The following is an 18,660-nucleotide window of genomic DNA, read 5'->3' on the forward strand; positions in this document are numbered from 1 at the left end:
TTTTCCTTCTTTCCTCTATTAAGCAACAAAAGCAATTTGAGGTTCCTGGGGCTTCTTCCAGGAGCTCTTGTAGGGGTGCAGGAGTGAGGGAGTAACAGCAAGAGCTGATCAGAACTGGAAAGATGGCTTCTCTGTCTCCTTTCTTATGGGCACTGTGCTTAGTGAGAACTCTGGCAAGACCAACTTCCTCACACAGTTTCTTCTCTACATCATTCATGGGTCACTGAGGGCTTCAGGCAGAGCAACCAGCCTTTGGTCTCCATGTCATCACAGAGGCTGTACTGGGACACACTTGAAAATCATGGATCCAAACAGGAGGAGGGGCCTTGTCCTGTCCAGCCCTCAGAGATGAAGGGCACAGGGATGTTTCACTGAGTTTAATTTTTATTGCTGCTGCCATCCACTTTTATTTTAGAAATAAAAGTCAAACACTCTTATTTTTGGGAAGGGAATAATCACCCCTACTCTTGGGGTCCAGAGATGACTGTGGTCTTGGGAGATCTCCCTCTGGGTCTTTTCCTGTTCCCAGGTGTTCATGAAGAAAGAAGAAGCGATCCAGGCTGTGATACACAGCTGTAATTTGCACAGTCTGAAGGCAGAGAGGCAGGAGTATCATGAGTTCAAGGCCTAGTATGTATTCTACCATGATTCCCAAAATAAAGCGATAGAAATAGAAAGCATACTGCTGTCTTTACTACATGCAAAGCATGCTTTGAGAGAGTGACTCAAGTGTTGCCTTGAGTGGAAGCTCCACCAACCTGAGAGAGAGCAAAAGGAGGAAACAAAATGAAGATGGAGAATGTGCCAAAGTGTAGAGACCTCCAAAGCCCCAGAGAGCAATGGTAATCCAGGCCAAGAACACATGTGCATGCAACATGCAGGACATACATGCACATACAAATATAACACACACAGCATACAATACACAAGATACACATACACACACATCGAACATATACAAACATAACACATACAGCACACCATACACAAGATACATACACACACACACAGCACACAAATGCAAAAGGTATACACACAATGAACATATACAAACATAACACACACAGCACACACTACACAAGATACACATAAACACATACACTCTGAGCACACACAAACATATCACACACAGCACACAAATGCAAAAGATACACACACACACACACACACACACACACACACACACCATAACCACCACCACCATAAAAAATGCAGATAGAAGAAAATGGCTCAGGCTGGGAAGATGGCTCAGTTGGTCAAGTGCTTGCTTTGCAAGCATTAGCACCTGATTTCAAGACCAGGAACAACAACAAAAAGAAAAGTCATCTGGTCATGGTGGCTGGAGCCTGTAATCCCAGCACTGGGTAGGGTTGGGAGGAATAAGAGCATCCTGGGAGCAGGAGGGCCAGCCAGTCTAGTTAATTGGTGGGCACTGGGCCAGTGAAGGACCTGACTCCAGTTTCAAGGCAGAAAGCATGGAGGAGGAGTAGCTGAGGTTGCTCTCTGACCTCTGCAGGCACACACAAGTGAATGCATAGATCATTTTAAACAATAAGGAAAGAAAAATAGAGCCTACCCTCCATGGTGAAGGTCCTCCAGTTCTCCCAAGGTCAAGGAGAGAAGACTGGTGGGTCAAGGCCTCAACTCAACAAAGTGGGAAGTTCTGGTCTGAGGCACTGGGCAAGCCCAGGAGAATGACTCCAAATAGACAGGAGGACATGGACAGGCTCTCTTAGGAACAAAAACCTTCAGAGATTCTGTCTCCCAAAGGTGAGACTAATAAACAGAGCCAGTAAAATACACATACAAAACCAGCATACAAAACCCATTCCGTTCCGATCCACTAATGAGGCACCATCTGAAAAGGAAATTAGAAAGGCAATTCTGTCTACTGCAGCATCACAGAGAATAAAGTACTTAGGAATTAGCTTATCTGAGGAGGTAAAAGGCGAACAGCGTAAGCCGTAGAACACTACGGAAGCTGACTCTATTGTGATAACATACTTAGGATATAAAACTTGCCTTTTCAACCATTTATAATGTGCTGCTCAGTAGCCTTAAATACACCCTCATTATTGTCTAACCAACTTTCAGAATGGTCTTCCCTCCCCTCCCTCCTCCTCTCCCTCCTCCCCTCCCTCCACTTGCTCCTCCCCTCCCTCCACTTGCTCCTCCCCTCCCTCCTCCCCTTCTACATCTCCTTTCCCCACTACATCTTTCCTCCAATCATGTCTCCCCCCTTTTCTTCTCCTTCCTCTCTTCCTCCTCCCTCTCCCTCCACCTCCTTTCCTCTAGTGGGACCCTACTTCCTCCTCCTCCTTCCCTTCCTCCCTCTCCCCCTTCTCTTGTGTAACACAAACACCGGATAACCCTTGAGCTGTGCCCTCCTTTATTTTGCTGCCCTGTCCCCTTTAGCAGCATGCAGGCCCAGTGAGAGGTAGACTCAGGAGAACATGTCACCTGCTCCATGGATAAAGCAGGGTATCTGGACCACCCTTGGTTCTCATCCATATCCAACCAGATCCTTGTTCATTGCTCCCCCTTCATATGCCTGATCTCCTTCACTTCAGCTAGCTGGAATCTCGCTCTGACCATGTCTCTGCTGAGGACTACCTCCACTGATGTGTCCTCCTGTTGCTCTCACCGACTGGACATGACTGTCTCATCTGAGCCGACTCCACGTAGCTGAAGCTGTCTTTCTATGTTTGCCTCAGAGGGTCCTTAACTCCTTCTGCAGCCTCCCAAGGACAGGGGTCTTGCCCCGATTTGCTGGATGCTGGACTCAGTGTGGCCGCTTTCTATTTGATGAGATTTGATGGCTTGACCGACTTCCAGTGTGATGAATGTATGCAAGCAGCTCAAAAATGGGCAATCTAGTCTCCTCCTCTGCTTCTCCTCTCACACTAAGGGGACTGACTCAGCAAACCCACAAACTACCTGGAGTTGACTGACACAGGCTCTTAGCAAACTCTAGGCCACTCCTCCAAACTACCTGCATGCTCTGTTCCTTCTGCAGACCGTGGCCTTCCCACCTTGGTGGTCTATGACTGCTTGGAGTCAGAACTTTGTCTTAGTCAGGGTTTCTATCCCTGCATAAAACATCATGACCAAGAAGCAAGTTGGGAAGGAAAGGGTTTATTCAGCTTACACTTCCTCATTACTGTTCATCACCAAAGGAAGTCAGGACAGGAATTCAAACAAGGCAAAATTTGGGGGCAGGAGTTGATGCAGAGGCCATGGAGGGGTGAGGCTCACTGGCTTGCTTCCCCTGGCTTGCTCAGCTTGCTTTCTTATAGAACCCAGGACTACCAGCCCAGGGATGGCACCACCCACAAGGGGCCCTCCCACCTTTGATCACTAATTGAGAAAATGCCTTACAGCTGGATCTCATGGAGGCATTTCCCCAAGGGAAGCTCCTTTCTCTCTGATAATTCCAGCTTGTGTCAAGTTGGCACACAAAAACAGCCAGTACAAACTTCCATGAGGAAAGCCTTCCTTCCCTCTTGAAGCCACTGCCTCTTGCCCTGCCGTGCAATGGCCTCAGAAGGCGAAAGCTACCTTGCAGCATCGGTTGAAGTTCACTGCCTTCCACATGCAAACACTTGGAGACTGTCCCCCCAAGTCTCCAGGGTGGAACCTTCTCCAGGCCCTGCTGTGTACAGCACAGGAGTCAGGTTCAAGAGGGACACACTATGCATGTGAGTCCAGGTCACGATCATGGGTTAGGTCTACAGCAGCAGGCTTGAGGGTTGTTACTGAGGGAGACACTGATGTTTGTGATAATGCCCAGCTTCTCTTTGTTTAAAAGAACGTAAGAGCAAGGTAGGAAAAGACACAATTTCAAAGGAAACCAGCTGCTTGGTTTGATAAATTAATCACAGATATAGACGACTGTTGCTGTCACTTGTTGTCCTAGGCCAAGACTCTAGGTAGATGCAGACCCTGTCTGCCTTGCCAGGGTCCTGCGCCGCATACCTGATTAGCCTCATCTCTTTCTGGATCTTACTCAATGATTCGTTAGGCTCCCGGCAGATAGTTGCTTTTATTCACACTCCAGAGTAAACACGCAGAGCTGGTGGAAAGAGATGTCTATTTCTCTCTACACAACATACTTCAAACAAGAGAGAAAAAAACAAGCTCATTATTAGCCCTCCTCAGGCTGTGCGATAAAGAACTGATGTGACCAGGTTAAACCTTCGAGGTGTGATTAGTGAAATCAGACTGGGCCTCCCTCGATCTTGTCATCTCTCCTCACAATTTGCCAGAAAGAAGAATCACGGCCCCCAGTGATCAAATTATCTGAGTGAAGAATTCTTCTCTGCCATTGCTTGTACGGGTTTTGAGCACACCACAGTCAGGAAAGATGCCGAGGCTGACTAAGAACTCACTCATCCAGGGGGCTTGAGGTCATGCCCAGCTGTGTTTCAGTACCAGCAACACCCTGATGGAGTGTGATCGAGACCAGGAAAAGCAGTGGACTTAGCTCAGATAACGTCTATCCTCACGGGGACTCAGTTCTCTTAGTCAAGAGGAAAACAAGCCAGGCGAGGTCTCCCAGGCCTCAGTCCTGAATCAGATGTACTTCTCATTGGATGCCTGGCCTCCCGAAACTCCCTAATTGTTCTGAATTCTTGTTAAATTGGTACAGAGAAATTTGTCACTCTCACTATATGGACTGAATACACGTGGATTGTTTGACTTAGGATGACCATGCATTTATTGATTTCCATGACAAAATGTCTCATTACATTGTCCCAGAGGCCTCTTCAACAATTACAATTGTTAATAAGAAAATCGCTATCCTCTGACCCTGAAATGCTCATCTCTGGTTGGTGTCAGCAACAGCAGATGAGTTCTAACTCTCATCACCAAAAACTGGTTTTCATCCTCAGTGAGTCTTTCTGAAGTCACGCACATCTGTGGTTCAAGATTACCTTCCTGTTCCAACAGCCACACCCACCTTACCGTACACAGCAGAACCCTGACAGTTAAGTTTTCTAGGAGAGAGGGGCTGAGCTGAAGGTTCAGGAAGAAGCACTTGCCTTCAATAATAACTGTTCACTTCAACTGCACTGTAATTCAGAACTTCCTTCTAGAAGATATCAGGGCTCAGTCAAGAGCAGACATAGCAAAACATAGTATAGACAGTGTCCACCACACATCTCTGAGATGCCCAGACACGTACACCTTCACACAGGCTTGGTTACATACACACATGCTCAGACATACCCACACACTTGCACATGCTCACAGATACATGCTAATGCACACACATAAAAACACGTTACATACACACACACACACACACACACTGGTATTCATGTCACGTGTATATGTGCTCATGTTCATGCAAATGTTTGCACACATGTTCACACACATGTACATTCTCTCAGCCACACTCACACACTACTCACATCAATGCACACTTGCAGGCACACACATATGCAGATACTCAAATCCAAACACCTACCCACACACAGCTACTCACCCACATGTATGTCATGACTACATTCTTTCTTACTCAGAGACATCTGTATGCAGATATATTCTCACACGTGCACACGCTTGACACATGAATACACACACACTCACACTCACATGCTCATGTCCAGGTATCCTGTGCATACACTGTCATACATGCACACTCTCATACTAACTCCAAGGGGCCAGCAAGGACTCAATCCCTTCTCTGTTTTTTGAGCAGAAACCACCGACTTGTTTTGCTGTGATCTCCAGGACTGTTCACTTATTCATGATCAAACATCAGGTACGGGACTGCCTCCCCTAAACAAAAGCTTGTTTGCAAGAAATCAGAGGCTCACCCCTGGGTGTTCCTTCTCCCTGGCAGAGAGCTGACAGGAAGGGAAGAGAAGGAAGAGGCATGATCTTGCTGTAATATTTATGTTGTTGAGATCAGCAAGAGGCTGGAGGAAGGCTCAGGTGTGACCTAGCTTCTCCGTGGAAGGAGAAGGCAGTAATATGGGCTTTGGAGGAGAGGGATGGTCCCACGCAAACTGCCTGTGTGGATTGGTACTGTAAGGGGGTTTTATTCCCCTACTTCTGCTTAAGCAAAACCTCCCTCCCTCCCTCCCACTTCCTGTCTCTTTCCCAACTGAAGCCTTAACATTGAAAATTCTCTTTCGTGTGCTGGGTTCCTGGAGAACAGAGCATCTGCCACGCCTCAGTGGCTCTCCTCCTGCTCTTTGCGATTTTGCAAAATATGAAGCTGTGTGCAAAATTCCCACAACTGCAATTTCCACTTGTGAGGGAAGCAAAGCAAGCTGCAAAGCTCGTTCAGGCCTGCCCTTCTCTTCCTCAGACCGTCACAGGCTCACAATCTCTGGCTCCCCGGCTCTGGCTCGTCGGATGCGGTGCTTTCCACGTCTCCTGTGGTACCAACCGACTTCTGATTATTTTTAGAGAAAGTCTAGAAGGTTTCCCACATGTCTTAAGAACTGTTGATCTCCAGAAAACAGTCTGCAGTGTGATCAGGTGGCCACCTGCATGGGGGCAGTGGCTAAGGCTCCCCATCTGCAAAGATGGATCTGTGAGTAGAAGGATGGGAGACTCCCTGAGCTGTCTTTCCCTTGCAGGAGGATGCATGTCTTCTGGGCTGAGACTCAGAGAAATATGGGCCAGATATGGAGCTGTGCTCTGGATACACAAGAAAAAGAACACACCCTACACTAGCCATAGACTCCTAGAAAAGCAAGAAAGACCAATGAGAAAGGGGGCATAGACAGACATTTTGCTATAGCAAAAATGGTGACCACATGGCAGCTGCTGGTGCACCAGGTATCAGCAGGAGAGTTAGATCTGCTAACTCATATGGCTGTACTAGCCACCCCGAGAGGCAGGAGTGTCTCTGCCCACTGTGAATGTGGCACTGTCCCCAAATCCTCCCAAAGGTCTGGGCATTGGAGGCAATTCTTGAAAATCTGTCTAATTTTAGAATCCCAGGCCCCCATTATAACCCGTTCTTCCCTGCACCCCCAGGCTTCATGAGGGGAGTATAGACAGAAACGGGGGCTTCTATTCCCCAAATTGAGAGAAAAATATTTTATTTATTTTCACTTTATATGTGTGAGTGCTTAGCCTGCATTTGTATATGCACCATATGTGTGCCTAGTGCCTGCAAAGGCCAGAAGAGGGCGTTGGAGTGCTGTCATATGGGTGCTGGGAAGTGACCTTAGATCAGACTCAGAAAGAGCAGTGTTTTATTTAGGGCTTCTAGTGCTGTGAAGAGGCACCATGACCACAGCAACTCCTATAAAGAAAAAACATTTATTTGGGGCTGACTTACAGTTTCATTAGTCCATTATCATCATGACAGGGAGCATGATAGCAGGCAGCCAGACATGGCACTGGGGAAGCAGCTGAGAGTTCTACATCTTAATCCAAAGGCAACAGAAGGGGGACTGTGTGACAGATTGGGCATAGGTTGAGCATATATGACCTCAAAGCCTGCCCCCACAGTGACACACTTCCCCCAGCAAGGCCCTACCTCCTAATAGTGCCACTTCCAATGGACAAGCATTCAAACTCACGAGTCTGGGGGAGCCATCCTATTCAACCACCACAAGCAGGAGATGTTCTTCCCCTCTGAGCCATCTCTCTAGCTTTTAGGGCCTCATTTCTGCCAGCCACAGTCTTTTACCCCAATCATTTCCCCTAAATAATTACCAAAATAATTATAAAAATATGAGCAGGAGGCAGGAATTATGGAGTGGCCCCACCCATGGATAAACGTAGGAAAGCTCTGAGAGGAAACCACCCATGAGGTGCTCGGTGCTCAGACACAGGACAGTCGCTCAGTGAAGTAGAGAGAAAACTAGCCAATCACATTTCACCCTTCTACATGCTTTCATCCTGGGGCTTTGCATAAGGAATGGGTCAAAGCCAGATTCTGCCATATTCAAGCAGAAGTTTTCATATGAGACAGGACACCTCACCATGGGTTGGGCAGAGAACAGAGGGCTGTAAGGGTGGCTATGGGAAGGCATACAGAGAGGCGGGCAAAGGCTCTGCAGGCACTAGGAGGCTCAACATCCATGGTGCCTGGCACACACAAGGCAAATGCACACCAAAAAAGGCAAGCAGCTTATCTGTAAAAGGAGATTGTACCTGATAGTTTAACCACCAACTTCACACAATCCCGAATATTCTGGAGGAGAGAACCTTATGCTATCTAGATCGGGCTGGGCTTTGACATGTTTGTGGAGGTTGTCTTGATCTTTTTCAGGATATCTGTTGCAAAGCAGGAATGAAACTAGGTCATTGGCTTGCAGAAACACTTCTTAGACCACACAGCCTGAACAAGGCTCGTGCTTGCTACATCTTCTGGGTCTCATGGGGTCTCAACCAAACTTCAGGCCAAGCAAGCGAACGGTGTACTTTGTTCTTGTGATTGGAATATGAAATACCCAAATGAGAACTCCTGATCTCCTTCTCTGGCCTCTCAGCTCTAGGTTCCTGTCCATCGACCAGGAGCTGAGAGGATCCATCACCCCAACAACAATTAAAAAGATTGACTGCCTATTAGCACAGGCGCTGCGGTATCTTCTCATCTGAAATTACGCGGGAGAGACTTCGTTAAGGCTGTTTTGTTAAGCAAGCAAAATGTAAAACTTCCCATCTTTAGTGATTGATCAATGACCTTTTAAAGGACCCTGCTAAATGGAACAATTGAAGAATGTTGGCACAATTAAGGAGCTTTTGCAAGGCAGTCCACTTATCAAAATGACTCGGAAGATTTCAACTGGATCATTGCCCTGCGTGCTTTACCGCTGTCAAGCCGGATCCAGCAGCCCCAAGAAGACTATTTTAGACACATCAGCAAAATGCCACCCTGAACTTTAGTAGCAATTACAAGTGTAACAGATATTGTCTGCATTGAGCTTTGGGCTGAACTGCCCCCATGTGCTTCGATCTGCACACCCTGTTACCCAGCAGATCCTTCCCTTGCCTTCTGCTTCCAGCACTTGCCATCCCCGTTAGCATTTTCCAGATAAAAGCCACAGTGTGGAAAGGCTGAAAGCTAAGCCAGCTCAAGTCACCCGCACTTTGTTGCAGTAAAGGCTTCCTTTGAAATAGCAATTACTCCAGAGCACTGGGCGATTTGAGGAAAGAGTCGACACCCCCTCTGTGCTTTGAGGAGATGGACTGTCCTGAATCCTGGATTTCCTTTCCTCCTTCGTGCTCTGTTTTTTCTATTTGACAAAAAGGAGCTTATTTTATTAGGGCCACCCCCGACCTTCCTGTTGACAGAGGAGAGTTTTGCCAGATGCAAACATAGGTGGTATTTATGTGATGTCAGCATTCAGGCAGAGCTGTGAACCACATCCCTGGGTTCTCTTGGACAGAAACATCCACCTCTCTGAGCCCAGTCCTGGTCTCTCAGCCACTACAGGAGATGGGATAAATTGAGTAGCTTTACCCTGAAGTCTGCTTTTGGAAGTTCCCACGGCTGAGGACATCAGATATCCCGTGCCTCCCGGGGACACGGTGGAAGTGAGTGGACGACCTGACTGCCTGTGATTCTGTGTCTTTATCTCTAACTACATTGGGGTGAGGGAGTTGGATGCAGGCTCTAGTCTGGTATTTACGTTTCTTTTAGGCTGTGTTTGCCAGACAGGACTAGATGCTCTAGCCCTGATGAGACCATAGTCCAGAGCCACCTCATCTGCAGACTGATGGGGTAGGACCTCTCCTTTCCCGCCCCACCTCCTTCAGGGGAGACAGCTAAGAATACACGGAAATGTCAGGACTCCACACATGCTGGTGACGACAGACCCTGAGGCTCTCTCTCTGGCATATTACCTACCTTTCATGCTATGATAGAAGACTCAACATAGTCAAGATTTAAAGAAAGGACACAATCTTGGCTCCCGGTTTTATGGAGTTCAGCCCACTGTGGCTGACTGTTCATTCGGGCCTACTGTGAGGAAGTGCACCGGGCAGTGTGGGTAGGTGGGATGGGGGAAAGTTCACCTCATGGAGGACAGGAAGCAAAGGGAGAGGACCCAGCCAGATACAACCTTCAAGGCATACTCCTAGTGACCTAGTCCTGAAGTTTCCAGACATCCACCAAGCATCAGCACCCACCAGAGATCAAACCCTTCTGGCATGAGCCTGTAAGGGACATTTCCAGACTCAGATTATAACAGACTGTCCCCCACTTTTCATGGTTCCCTCTCCTTAGATAGCATGCATCCTTTTACCTATATTATATTCTATATCCTAGATTGTGCAAAATACTAGATTTTATTGGGACATTGTCAAACAAGTGAACCTTCTTGTGAGAATAAAACCTGCCTGCCCAGTACTCTGCAGCTCTGTCTGTGAGGCAAACTCACCATCTAGAGTGTGGACTATGTGTTGTGAACCTGGCCTCAAGCAATCTCAGGAAACACTTGGTGAGTAGATTGTAATGAATCTGGTTGGGATCAATAAGTGAGAATCAGTATGGTCTAGGAATGTAACTCCGTGCAGAGAGCTTGCCGGGCCCAATCATCATCACCATCAAAACATCATTGGGCTCTCCTGTCCCGGATCTCAGCTATGAGACGTTGAGAATCCTCCATGCTCTCTGATCCTACCTGTTTTCAGAAGTGTGTCACCTGCAATGACTCTTGGAGACTGAGCTAGCCTTGCACTCCTTTCTTAGAAATTGATCCAGCCTTGCATTCTTAGATCTAAAGCAAACTTGATGGTTCTGACCACTCTAGGAATCTTGGGGGCTAAGGTGGCAGGCTGTGGCACAGAGGAGTTTTTTCCTATTTCTGCTCTGCTCATGTGCTGCTCGAAGGTCGATAGATAGAAGCACCATCCTCCCCCCTCCAGCACTCACTCTGTACTTAGACTTCCCTCTGCTCTCCTCAGACCTGTGGTGGGGTGGACTTGGGACAATATGGGATGTGTAACTTCCCATGTTCCTAACATGAAGATATATAACTGTGTCTACCATCCAAGCAGTGCAAGAGACACTGGAGAAAGAGAAGAAGTAGGATGAGGGTGGAGGACAAGAAGGAGGAAAAGGAGGAGGAGAAAGTAGAGGAGGTGGAGGAGGTGGAGGAGGAGGAAGTGGAGGAGGGGGAAGATAGGAATGATGACAAGGAGGAGGGAATATGGAGGAGGAGGTGGAGGAGGAAGTGGAAGAGGATGTGGAGGAGGATGAGGAGATGGGGGGCAATGAGGAGGTGGAGGAAGCACAGAGGAAGAGGAGGGGGAAGGAGGTAGAGGAGGAGGGGGAGGACTACAAGGATGAAGAGGAGGAGGAAGAGGGCAGAAAAGACAGGTAAAATTGAGTGAGGAGGGGATGGGAAGACAAGACAGAAAGATGAAGAGAAAGCAGAAGATAATGGGGGAGAGGAAAAGGAGGAGGAAGAGAAGGAAAAGCAATAGAAAGGAAGATGAGAAAGGAGGAGGGGGAGGAGGAGGACTGAAAGGAGACAGGTTGAGGGAGAAATTCCATCCTACACTTCCCAGAGGGTCAAGGCCCCTTTTAGGGTTCTGGGACTAGCTAGCATGGTGGAGTTTCTCTTTAGGGTTTCAGTGACCACATCTGCAGTGCAGATTGGCAACTAGAGAAATCTTAGACTCGGTGCTGGGAGAGAAAAAAAATGTGAACAACAAACAGGAAGCTACTCTGTGTCCTGTGCCCCACCCTCCTGTGCCCCAGCGCCCTGTGCCCCGCCCCAACTGAACCCCGCCCCGAACCCCCTACCTGCACCCTGTTTCCCACCCCCACTCCTGCATCCTAGGGAGCTGTAGCTGTGATCCATTGCTTTTTATGCAAGCAGGATGCCTTTATTTGTACTTTTCCTGGAATTTAAAGGCAGTCTCTGGGGATTATAGCTGCCAGGCATGTATTCTGTGGGAATCTGCTTCTCCCAATTCGGGTCTTTTAAACTGTAATAAGGGGTTATTTCTGTACCCCAAGATCTACTCCATAAACACCTTAGAACTCTGCTTCCAGGGCTGAAAGTGATAAAGAAAATGCAGTAGATGCCGCTGGGTGAGAGCTGTAGTTTTCATTGAGTATTAAAGAGCCATTAGCTGTCTCTGCCTGTCATCCCTGAGAAATGCTAACATCCACAGCGTGTCACTTAGGAAACCACAGGAAATAACCGGTCTCTAAATCTGTCTTCAGGGATGGAGTTACTAGGGACTGGTCACTAGGGATCCTGCCCAGCGCTCAACGGGATGCCCTACTGAAGAACACAAACATAATTAACACATAAGCCACAGATTATGTGCTGCCAAATTCACTCATTTTAATATATCTTTTCAAAGTGACAAGACTGCCCTGAGGACATTCAAGAGCTAGCTTGATAAGAAAGCACAATAAATGGGGAGAGAGTAAAGAGGGATGTTGGGTTTAGAAAAACAAAAGATTGGGTGCCTTCAACCCCAGTTTTATAAGTGCTTTCTTGTCTGTTGGCAACAGATTAGTTATCGCTGAATATGAGCACTACCACACATGTGCACACACACACACACACACACACACACACACATGCTCATTCAAATATGAGATTTTTCCAAATATTGCTGGCTACAGACCATGCCAACCCACACCTAATGTACACATGAAAGCAACACACTTATAAAAATCCACCCAAATATAAAATATTTCTAATATATTCATAAAACAGACTATAGCAGCTTGTTCACTTACTAAATCATTCAACAGATAACCAAAGACAATTAAGCTACACACACAAGTAAGGCAGCCGCAAAGGAGCCAGACTCTGCTTTCAACCTGAGAAGCTATCAAAACTAAGACAAGGCAGAAGGGAGACCCAGAACCCAAAGCACTGAAGTTGGCTGCCCACCATGCTACACCTCCTGGAGATGGGACCATCCAAGAAAGCCCCAGAGCGTCTGAGCCCGGAAACCAAGCAGGGATGGATTTAACACACAAGAAAAGCACAAACACACTCCTGCACATGGTACCCACAAAGCAATTCACTGTTTCAGAGAAAATAATGGAGTAATGTTGCCAACTTATAAAAAAAATAGGCACCTCACTCTTTCCTACCTCAGATGTTAAAAGTATAGGTGCCAAATTGTTCTATTTTGAAGAAACATACACTCAAAAATATGAACTGAGTTTTAAGAAAATATGTCTGTTGCCGTCTGACAGTGAGATTTCCCCTGCCTCTACTGTGGTTGGCAGAACACTCTGGAGGTGAGGTGGGGTGGGCCAGGAGCATCAATGTTAAATCTGAGAAGTGGTTAATATGCTTCCCCTCGAATGGTTAATGAAGGTCAGGAAACAGCCCCCAGAGTGGAATGCCTGGAGTGAGTTTTATGCCCCCAGCCTTTCAAGCTTTCACATATACAGCTCAAAAGTGTTCCAACAGTGACAATAAAGTACCTACTCTGTGTCCAGCACAAGGGAGTCAATAACATCACAGACAATGCCTGGGCTTGCAGAGTCAAGAGGAGAAACCAAATCTTATAAATAATAACACATTATCTGATGGCCATGGTGCAAGGGCGGGGAGGGGGTAGGTAGATAAAAGAATGCTCAGATGGCAAGAGAGTCTTCCCTGAAGTGACTTGTTAACTCCAGAGAGGAGTTACAAGCATGCACATGGCCAATTTGGGGGTAAGGAAGACAGAGTCATCCATAGAGGTGACACTGCTCTTGCCAGGGAAGTCTGTATACATGTCTGCACAAGGCCAGACCTAGAGATGCACCAGCCCATACTAGGATTTTAAGACATATTCATAGCCAAGTATATGCTTTGTCATTGGCTGACTAAAATATTTATTTTAACATCATGTAATTTCCATCTGTCAGGCACTGCCTGGGCTCTGTCCTGTAGCAGTCAAGAGGCCCCTGGGCTGGCAGACCTCATGATCAATTACAACCTTAAGGGTATAAGAAAACTCACCATGCCTGAGGTGTCCGGAGTATTGTAATAATGTGCATGCTTGGAGCACACTGCTCTGTGCTCCCCACCGCTCTGTTTCCTGGGCACTGGCAGTCGTGTGTGTGTGTGTGTGTGTGTGTGTGTGTGTGTGTGTGTTTATGGGTATTTTGTGTGTGATGTATTTGTAGGGGTGGTTCTGATGATAAGGTCCTGTTCCCCAATTGGTTCTTGATCTATCAGTAAAGATGCCACAGGCCAAGTGCTGGGTGAAAGGATAGGTGGGACTTCCAGGTTCCCTGGGGGAAGCTAGAGATGCAGGAGAGGGAGGCAGGGAGGGTTGGCAATGCTTTGGAGGGGGAAAAGCCAACCGGCCATGTGATATCTCGAACATAGTGACCACAGGACACTTCTACAGACAGGAGGTTGGGGCTGTTGACCTGAGACTGAAGGTGGCTGAGTAACTGAAATTGGGTGCTGATTTAGGGTGCTGAGCTGGAAGTACTTGGAAGGGCACATTAGCTGAGGTAGATTAGGGGCACCCAGCAATTGTGGCAATAAGGCAAGTTGAAATTGAACAACTGTGTGTGTCTGTGTTTTTCATCCATGGGTCCAATATTCTCTGGGCAGGGGCTGGTAGTGCAGTCCTTTCCCAGAGCTTAGGCAAGGTCGCAAAAGCTACATGCAACATGTGTGCCTATGTATTAGATCTGTTAAGTGTGTTTTGTATAACACGTCTAGGTAAGCATTGATACATATGTGTGTATGTGTGTGTATGAGTCTGTACATATGTATGTCAGTTTGCCCTTACAGACATATGCACATTGCTATTGACAGATGTTTTACTTTCTGCACAGGTAGTTCATTGTGCTTATACTTCATCATAAATTCTTGTCCAGCAAGCCATGACCACAGGCCATATTTACCTGAGCATGGCATGAATGAAATCAGAATGAATCTGTATGAGAATTATTTAAGAATATATAATTTACATCTATACATTTAAGCATGCATATAGACACATATATCTATGTGTATATATACACACATCCATATACACAAATACATATATATCTATGTATATACACTTATCCTGCCTTAAGCACATAAGCATAGTTAATTTGACTATGTAATAGCAGACAACCTATAGAGTCTCTTGCCCACAACACATGAAGACATCTGGAGCCTTGTGCCCCTGTCAGCATTACAAGACCTTTCTTGCTATATTTTTGTGTCTGGCCTACAGTGTGCCAATAGTGGCTAGTCTTAGTTTTCAGTCCTCTCATTGCCTGACCACTTAACTATCTCAGCATACCAGAGGAGATAGTGATTCCTCTTCCATAGACCTTCCTTCCACTCATAACCTTCACCCACATCATGTGACTAAAGTCAATAGGAAACTACAACAACCTAATCCAGACAGGATGACTAAGGGGGCAGACCCATCAGAAATGAACACATGGACCACTCTTTTAGGAAAGGAACCAAGGCCTGCTGAGGTGCTTGCAGAGTGTGGAGGAAATGCAGAAGTGGGTAGTAAAGGGAGGTAGTTATAAATACCAGCTAAGGCATTGCGACCAGTTATAGAAATGAGAATTATATTTGACATGAGTGTTTCTGTCATGTTTTGTTAAGAATATGTTCATATGGATATTTGCATTTCCTTTCCTTGATTTCTTTATCATATAATATAAATTATGGGAGTAACAGTAGTTATCATATTTAAGTTTGATATACTAAACAAAAGTCTCTCAAGGAACATTACCACCATTTCTAAATTTATAATGCATTTGAGGTTGCAAAATGGATAGTTATATCATGTTAGATATAATTGTGACCTGTTTATTGTTTTCATTTGGAAATTAAGGATGGCATAAGAAGATTGTGTGTCAAGTTGACAAGGGTGGACTTCTGATGGTCATTCTTGGTTGTCAACTTGACTATTCCTGGAGTTAACTCGAACCCAAGTGTCTGGGCATACCTGTGAGGTACTTTTCTTGATTGATTCATTTGAAGTGAGAAGACACACTCTAAATCTGGATCTTCTGAGGTGGGAAGATCCACCTTTAGTCTGGGACACACCCTCTTCTGGCAGACTATCTAAAGGATGTGGAAGAAAAAAGGTTACCCTCTTTGCCTGCTTGCCCCTTCTCTTGCTGGTGATTCCATCCCTCTACTGGCATTGGAGCTGACTTCTTCAGGATTCCTGTATGTGCCGAAGGCCAGCTGGAACACTCATTTTCATAGACTGAACAATTTCTAGGTTTCTTGGACCTAGTAGACTAGTTGGACCACAGCCTGTAAGTCATTGTAATAAATTCTGCCCCCTTCTCTCTGAATGTGTGTGTGTGTATGTATATACACACACACACACATATATATATATATATATATATATATATATAATATATGAATACATATATTGTATGTTATTGTAATACACACACACACACACATATATATATATATATATATATATATATATATATATATATATTCCTTCTCTCAGTTCTGTTCCTCTAGATAACCCTGACTAACATACCAGGCAAGAGACAGCTCTCTAGAAAATCAGTCCCCCAGACACACAGAGATAGTCTACAGGTTCTTATCTAGGTTTTCTGTCCCAGATCTTCAGGACCCTAGGGAAAGAAGCTTGGCACAGCAACAGCGTGCAAACTGGAGGAGTTGGAGGACATGGAGTGAGGGGAGATAGTCTCGCTGTGCTGTAGAAAGACTTGAGATGTTTCATCTTTATGATGGTGTGAAAACATTGTATATTCAGTAAGAACAGAACCATGAAGTTAGGATTTTGATCAAAAGGGGTAACCAATCTCTCAGGGCTATGTTCTTAAGCTGTGGTGCTCAGCCTGTTAAGTTGCTCAATGAATTTTTAGCTCAGCATCATAGATATATTACATGTAACCTCACCTGAACACTAGATCTTGTAGGTGACAAAAAGCTTACCCTGCAGACCCAACACTCTTAGCAAAGCCCACCCAGGAGAATACTGGGAAGCATGGAAATTGGCAGAGACGACCCCTAGAAGATAAGGAAGACAAACAAACTAAATTAGAAGGGAACACAAAAACACAAATCTCTCTCAGGAACAGAAGACCCTTGAAGACAATTCGATGATTTCTCTGATGCTAGGGGGAAAAAAATCAATCCAGGAGTTTACAGCTGGCCTAAAGACCTTACAAGAGGGGCATTAAGTGAACATATTTTCAACCAAATAAAAGTTGAGACAATTTATCGCCAGCTAATTACAGTGGTAGGGATGTGAAGAGTGCCTTGGGCGGCAGAGCCATGATAACACAAAAGGACCTTGATCCACAGGGAGGAGAGCCAGACCTCACAAGCACTGGAGTAAACAGAGTTTCTATTTTTCCTTATTCTGTCATTATTTTTCAAAGAGAAAATTACCTGGGAGTTTCTCATACAATTAACAACGTTCTTACCCTCAGGTTCTGAAAACCTTGGTATCTACTCAAAAGGGTTGGAAGTGAGAGAGCACAAAAAAGTGTTGGAATATATCTTCCAAAATAGCAAGCACCTGGTGCTAACCCCAGTATTGAGGAGGCTGACAAGGCAGGAGGAGGCAGCAGAGGGAGCCTCCTCTCAGGTCCTGCCCACTGGCCCCTGTTACTCAGTCTCTCAAGCAGAAATAGAAACGCATGAGCCCTTGATTCGGCAACGTGTGCACCTCAAACACCCAAGGCTAAGCAGAAGTGTCCAGTCCTAGATCTGCATCCAAGTGTTGCATGATTACCTAGACTGAATTCCTCTGAGAAGACAGATGTAGACATAGGGATGCTAGCTGCGTGTCTGTCTCGGTTATTCCAAAGCCGTCATCTAGCATCCTGAGGGCATCTCTGTTGCTGTGATAAAACACCTTCACAAAAGCCACTTAGGGAAGAAAATGTTTACCCTCCTTCACAGTTCCAGGCAACAAGCATCCCACCATAGCGGGGGCGGGGTGGGGGTGGGGTAACTGGCAGGAACTGAGAGCACTCAATCCCCCTGCACCGCAGTCCAGAGCAGGGAGCAATGAATGCACACAGGCTTAATGGTACTCAGTTCCTTTTCTACACTCATACACAGTGCACAGCCCATCCTATGAATGGGGCCTTCCACATTTAGGGAAGGTCTTCCCATTCCAACTTAGGCAATTAAGAGAATCTCCTACAGATGTGCCCACAGGCCAACTGGATATAGACAGTTCTTCATTGAGACTTTCTTCCCAGACAATTCCAGGTTGTAGCAAGTTGGCGATTAAATCTCGCCACCACACTTGGGTTCCACAGAGTTCAAGGTTTGGTTCTCTTTTCTATTTTCCCTAGGTACTCAGTGAATATCTAAGTCTCTGCTTCCCAATGTAACCCAATCTGTATTAACAGTCCCCAGGGCCTAACCCTGACCTGGGCCTGCCTCCCCAGCTCCATGGTTCCCTAGTCAACTATCCAATCAAGATCAACCAGACTGAGTACCTAGGTTTAGAGATCCCCTTGTCCGGTGCCTTCCCTTTTCATTACATCAGAAAACTCTATACCACCCAGCTAATTCTGTCCAGTCTCTTCTATTAACAACACCACTCAAACCCACACTCTGTATTTCCATGACCCACTTACCATGGGCTGAGCAGGCTGAGCCAACCATGAGGAGCAAGCCAGTAAACAGCAATCCTCCATGGTCCCTGCTTCAGTTCCTGCCTCAAGAGTCCTGCTTTGAGTTCTCGCCCTGATGGCAGGTTCTTTCAGTGATGGAGTGTCACCTGGCAGTT

The sequence above is a fragment of the Mus musculus genome, chromosome 2 (assembly GCF_000001635.26).
Source record: "Mus musculus strain C57BL/6J chromosome 2, GRCm38.p6 C57BL/6J".
Taxonomy (NCBI): Eukaryota; Metazoa; Chordata; class Mammalia; order Rodentia; family Muridae; genus Mus; species Mus musculus.